This window comes from Gracilinanus agilis, chromosome 5 (genome assembly GCF_016433145.1).
Source record: "Gracilinanus agilis isolate LMUSP501 chromosome 5, AgileGrace, whole genome shotgun sequence".
NCBI lineage: Eukaryota > Metazoa > Chordata > Mammalia > Didelphimorphia > Didelphidae > Gracilinanus > Gracilinanus agilis.
Window position 1 is genome coordinate 275,804,311 of NC_058134.1, and position 6,582 is coordinate 275,810,892.

Genomic DNA, 6,582 nt, shown 5'->3' on the forward strand with positions numbered 1-6,582 from the left:
TTGGGGTTTTCTTGGCAGAGATGCGGGAGGGGTTTGCCATTCACTTCTCTAGCTCATTTTACGGAGGAGGAAACTGAAGCACACAGGAGTTTAAGTGACTTTCCCAGGGGGTCACACAGCTAGGAAGTATCTGAAGTCATATTTGAACTAAGAAAAAAAGAGTCTTCCTGATCTTAGGATCAGCATTCTGTTCACTGTGCCATCTAACTGCCCTGCTTCTAAACCTCTTAAAAATGATATATGCATGTCTGAGAGGGGATAAGTATTGAAATGCACCTAATAGAATGATACTGATCAACATGCATATATATGTACATGTGCATAATATGTATATGTATCGACACAGTACATTTCTGTTGCATTGCATCTCCTCTCTTACCTTCCTTCCCTCCCTCCCTCTGTCTGTCTGTCTGTCTGTCTCTGTTTCTCCTTTTCTCTCTCTCCATCTTGTTGAGTTTTCATGGCATATTATATGGCTTTAAGACCTGGATTCAAGTCTGGATTTTATTTCATATTGGTTGTTCCATCACTTAGTTGGTCTACACCCAAGGCAAATCTCTTGTGACTCTAACTTATAGATGAGGTGCTGCTCTGGATCAATGAGGCCAGTTTCCACAATTGGAATTTCTGGCTCCAGTGAAATTACAAGTCTGCTCCTAAAAATATTTATGCTTTATCTCAATGTCGCTCTTAGCTACTTTATCAAAAGGAAAGAAGTGATGATCATTTAACACTCCCATGAAGTTTTTACTTCCATAGAAGGCTATTTTTCCTAGGAACCCTCTGCTGCAAGGAATGCTGACACAGTAGAAGTCTCTCCTGAACACCCTCCAACTTTGTTCTAGCCACAGCTGTCACTTCCTCTCAATAACAACATAACCCACAGCCCGTTACAGCTATGGGAGTAGTTTCCTCTTTTGTACTTCTATCAGATTTCAATCTGAAAATTGTACATGAGGGATTTTACTTTCTTTGAGACTCTCTGTTCTTTTCTTTATACATATACAAGCTATAGAGGACCTGGCATACCCTGGCTTACCATATTAGGATAAAAATAATGAATAATGACAATACTGTGTATAATTGGAGATATGGCCACTTAAATGGTGGTAGAATATGAGAATACTTTGAAAACTATAAAGTTAATGGAAATGTAAGGTCATATTAAGGTAATATTAACTAAGTTCTGTTAATTCCCTTATCGATCCACCTATAAGAATTAATATGCTTATGTGCTAGGTTGTAGTCTCATGATCTTAATACTCTAGAAATTAATTTCTATGCAATTTCCTCTTTTCTATTTTTTAATGGAAAACTTTTTATTATATTTGGAGCAGAGTAGGTAGATGATACAGTTTAGATGATTGAGGCTTTGTTTACAGTTTCCAAAGCATCATAGTCTAGAGCAAGTTCTAGTCTAGTCTAGTCTAGCAAGTCTAGAACCTTCTTCTCTATCAGGCTGGAGCATCGTGTTGACCATGGCCCTATCAATGTCATAGAGCTTCTTTACCACCTACTTTGATGTCCACAATGAAGATGAGTGTTGTTGTCCATTGTCTTCTTCATAGCAGACTCAAAGTTTAAGGGAAACTTGAAAGGCATTTTCTCAAGGGTTTTTGGGTAGGGGCCATTAGCATCTTCTTATTGTCTCTGTGTGTGTGTGGCTATGGACACCCTTCAACATCACCTTCTTGGCTTTCAAGGTCTTGAATTTGGCTTCCTTCTTTGCCTTTGGCACCATCTTGGGGAAAAGGACCTTCTTTGGGATTTCAAAGGAGGAGGAGATCAGTTCCAAGAGGAGATGAGTTGAGTTTGACCCTGTGTTAGGTAGTATTTAAGTAGATTTGAGAAATAGATTGCTTTATAGCCCTCCAAATGCAGGGCATGGTTCATGAAAGGACTGGAAACAAGAAAACTTAAATCATTTTCATGGGCCAAAAAAAGACAGCTTTGACTAGAATGAAGGGTGTTAGTTTGTGAGTAGAGGCAATGAGTGGAAAATAGGTTGAGTCAAGATTGTGGAAGGCCTTAAATATCAAGAAGTTGGAGATTTGTTCTTTTAGGTTGCTGAAATTTTTTTTAAATTTTTAAGCAGATAGGTGACATGGTGAAAATAATGTTTTAGAAAGATTTACCTAATGGTGGTATGCAGGATAGATGGGAAGGAATGGGAGACTGGCAGGCAGTGAGCCCAGTTAGGGAACATTAGGAACCTGTAATCCACTGACTATGGAAGATGAAGATAGAGGAAGATTAGATAGCCTGTGTAAGGACAGAAATGGTGAGACCTCTTAGACCTAGCAGGGTACAAGAGTGGGCCTGTTTCTACCTTCATTTGGAGGTGCTGTGATGGGCTCTTTCTTGTAACTGTGAAGGCGGAAAGAAATGCCAAGTTATCACTTCGTACACATCTGCAGTAACACCTTCCACAAATGCAGCTGTTTTTTATGTAACAAATGCTAGCTTGTAGTGGCCTGGAGCTGTCCATAGCTAGAGCTTGTTTCAGAGACTTGGATGAGATGAACCAGAAATGCTAAGACTGTGTGTTCAATGAGTCATTTTCTTTCTTTCTTTTAAACCCTTACCTTCTGTCTTTTTTTTTAAACCCTTACCTTCTGTCTTGGAGTCAATGCTGTGAATTGGCTCCAAGGCAGAAGAGTGGTAAGGGTAGGCAATGGGGTCAAATGACTTTCCCAGGGTCACACAGCTGGGAAGTGTCTGAGACCAGATTTGAACCTAGAACCTGGCCCTCAATCCACTGAGCTACTCAGCTGCCTCCTACCTTCTGTCTTAGAATCAATACTGTATATTGATTCCAAGGCAGAAGAGTGGTAAGGGCTAGGCAATAGAGATTAAGTGACTTGTCCAGGGTCACATATCCAGGAACAATGAATCATTTTCAATTCAATTCATCAAGAATTTAAGTATTTATTATGTTCCAGGTACTGACCATCACTTAGTCAATAAACATTTATGTAGTGCCTACTATGTGCCAGTGACTTTTGTAAAGACAAAAATGAAAAGCCACAAGATCACAGATATAGGGTAATTATATCTGTTAATTAAAAAACAAAAGATTTTGATAACTATATTTCCTACATAGTTTATTTCATTTGTACTCCCATATGTATTATTTTATGCATTTAAAAACATTATTCTGAGATGGGATCCATAAGCTTGAACAGACTACCAAAGGGTCTGGGACAACAAAAATGGTGAAGAATCCCTGTTCCAGAGTGTGAAGAGGTCTGATAGATCAGATAGTCCAACCTCCTAGTTTTATAAATAAGGAATCCGATGTTCAAAGAAATTAAGTGAGCAATGTCACACAGGTAGTAAATGACAGAATTCTTAAGGGTTCAAATTCAGGTCTTATGACTCCAAGTTCAGTTCTCCATGTTGAGTTTTCCTTTGCACCACACAGTCTTTGCCCTCAAGGAGTTTACATTTGATTGATGTTTGGTTGTATCTGACTCTTTGTAATCCCATTTGGGGTTTTCTTGGCAAAGAAATAGGAATAGTTTGCTATTTCCATCTCCAGCTCATTTCACAGATGAGGAAATGGAGGCACACAGGTTTAAGTGACTTGCCCAGGGTCACCCAACTAGTAAGTGTTTAAGACCAGATTTGAACTCCTGAAGATGAGTCTTCCTGACTCCAGAACCATGCCCTGCATTTGGAGTACTATAAAGTACTGACTCCAGGCTGGAGACCTGACTTCCAGACTCCAGTCACTGTGCTACCTCCCTGTCCTTATTTTATCGATTGTAAATGCGTTCTTAATGCTAAATTTAAACAGTCTGATTTCTTGATAGATAGCTAGTCTTTCCTGATCTTGATGCCTTGTTGGACTGCATTTACAGGGTTTAGAAAATTTACAGGGCTTATCTTCAGGGATGGAACCTGCAGCCTCTGATAGCCTTTTTTTTGCTCCTTAACTCAAACATGAATATTGCACGCTGCCTTTCACAGATCAAACCAGCCTGCTGACCTCCTCACTGCTGTCCAGGCTTGCTCTGAACCCCAAGGCTCAGTCACTGTTACCAAATAGGAAGTGTGACAGGAAAAGAAAAAAACTGACAAAAACTCCTTACAAGGTTGAAATATTCAGTTTAATTAAGTTCTTTGGCAAACACAGACAACAGTGTCACATAGTCAGAGGGAGTTTATAGCTGGAAGGGACCTTGGAAACCATATAGTCAAAAACCTTTCATTTTACAGATGAGAAAACTGAGGCCAAGAGGAAGAAAGTTGTTAGCATCATCTGTCCCAAATGGTACTACTTGGTTTGCTGAGAATTTCTAAATATCAAAGTCCTTCTTCTGCTAGATTATTCCTTTCTTCAGATGGTTCTTATAAGCCTCCTATCAGTATAAGTACAGCTAGGAACAGGGCTATATAGAGCCATTGTGAAATGTTCTGTGGTATAATGAGCCATTTTAGGTAGACCAGAAACAGCATTTTCCCAATTTGGACTATTTTGTCAGTACCATTTTTAGTAAAATTTCTTGCAATTCTAATTTTTATCAGTAGATGGTGGTACCCTAGTAAGTAATGGCTAGGAGTTACAGTCAGGGTGTGATCTTTTTAGGGACTTCAGGAAAGAAAATTTGGTGTAAATACAGGCATACCTGCCCTTAATCAATTAGCCTCAGGCTAAGAAGGGTGTTAACTTTCTAGACTTTCACCCATTCCCTATGGATTAGACCAGTGTTTTCACCAGGTGGGCAGAAAGCCACTTCTTTGAGTCTTCCTGGGGCAAAAGGACTGTTGGGATTTTTGCTCTAAGTGGTTTTGAAAATGGGTATCCCTAGTATAGACAGGTGGAGTTTGGAAAGGTCTTAAAAAGAAATTCTGGGCTAGAGATGGAAGCTTAGTAGCGGCTGGTAATTCAGCTGTTTTCAGTTTAAGGGGGAAGGAAAGAAAAAAAAGATTTAGGACTTACCCTTCAGATCAACAGATGTAAATTGTAACTCCAGAATTACCTACTAAAAGCTGACTGAGGAATAATTTAGAGATAGTAGAAAGTGAAGGAAATTATCAGAAGATTGAGGGTGCTCATCAAACCTTTGTGGGTCATCAATTAATGTAAGACTTTACATTTAGGTTTTATGCTAAATATGAGAATTCTAACATAATATTGTGGTCACTGACAAAAATATTACAGTTTAAGTCATAATGACTTTTAACAGCTTTATTTATAAAGAGATGGAAAGAGTGAAAGTGGAAAAATGTAGATAAAGAGATAGGAAGTACTAAATGGCTACAAATACCCCAAGTTTAATCCTAATGTCTCCAGACCACAACTGTGAATCTGAAAGTGAATCTCACCAGAATCCAAAGTCCAGGAGATGCTGAGAAATCCTCTGAGAACCTTCAGTGCATAGGAGGTTAAGACAGCTAAGAATCTCACCAGAATTCACGCTGAAGGGAATGTCCCTTCTCACCAAAGAATGAAGGAAGGAATCATTCCACTCACCATGCAGGAACCAGGGAAAGAGTATCCTTCTCCAGGCCAGCCCCCCAACACACAGTACCTTCACTGAATCCTTCAGCTCCCCTTTTAAAGCAGTTTTCTTGACATCACTTCCTGTCACTCCTCCACTTTATGGGAACCAATTGCAGTCTTTCAATTTGCCTAGCACTGCCCGGATGGTCAGTGACCTTTGGAGTAGTCACCCACTCTAGCAAGTGACTTGTGAACTCTCATACTTAGTGACTGGTAAGGTACTAAGTAGGGGTACCTAAGTTTTTGATTTGTTTAGCTAAAAATAGACAAGGGGAGAGTTAAAACAAATTTTGTGGGTGAAAGAGAGTTATTTTTCTCAGGGTGGGATAAGAAAGCTAATGGAATTTGGATTTTAGTCCTGGTTCTGTTACTAAGTTGTTAAAGGAGTTTGGGCAAGCCCTTTTACATTTTTTAGCCTTAATTGTCTTGACCATAGAGATTAAAGGGATCTTTCATCCACAAGGGTCATCAAGACCAATAGCAATGGGGTAATTCTGTCTTCTTAGTGTTATCAATTAATATTATAGAATTCTCCCCAACCACATGTGCCATAGGACGTCCTATTTACTGTCTTTGGCATTTTCTGTAACATTCTCATACTTGTATGCCACTTTTTTGAAATCTTCCTAGCTTGTAGGTCCCTTATTGCTTCTTTCATATATGTCCCTTTATATGCTTTATATGCTTGAGATATTGGGGGCAGCTGGGTAGCTCAGAGGATTGAGAGCCAGACCTAGAGACAGGAGGCCCTAGGTTCAAATCTGACCTCAGATACTTCCCAGATGTGTGACCCTGGCAAGTCACTTGACCCTCATTGCCTACCCTTACCACTCTTCTGCCTATGTGAAACACAAAACAAAAAGAACAGGAAAAGAAAAGAGGAGAAAGAAAGAAAGAGATGGAATAGAAGAAAAGAGCAAAGAGGGAGAAAGGAAAGGAAAACAAATGAGAGAACAGGGAGACGAGAGAAAAATTAATATTGCTGCAAAATTATATTTTTTTGCCATCACTCACCTTCTACTTCAGGGAATACTCACTAGAGAAATTTGAGAGCAGTAATTAGAAACTGAGCC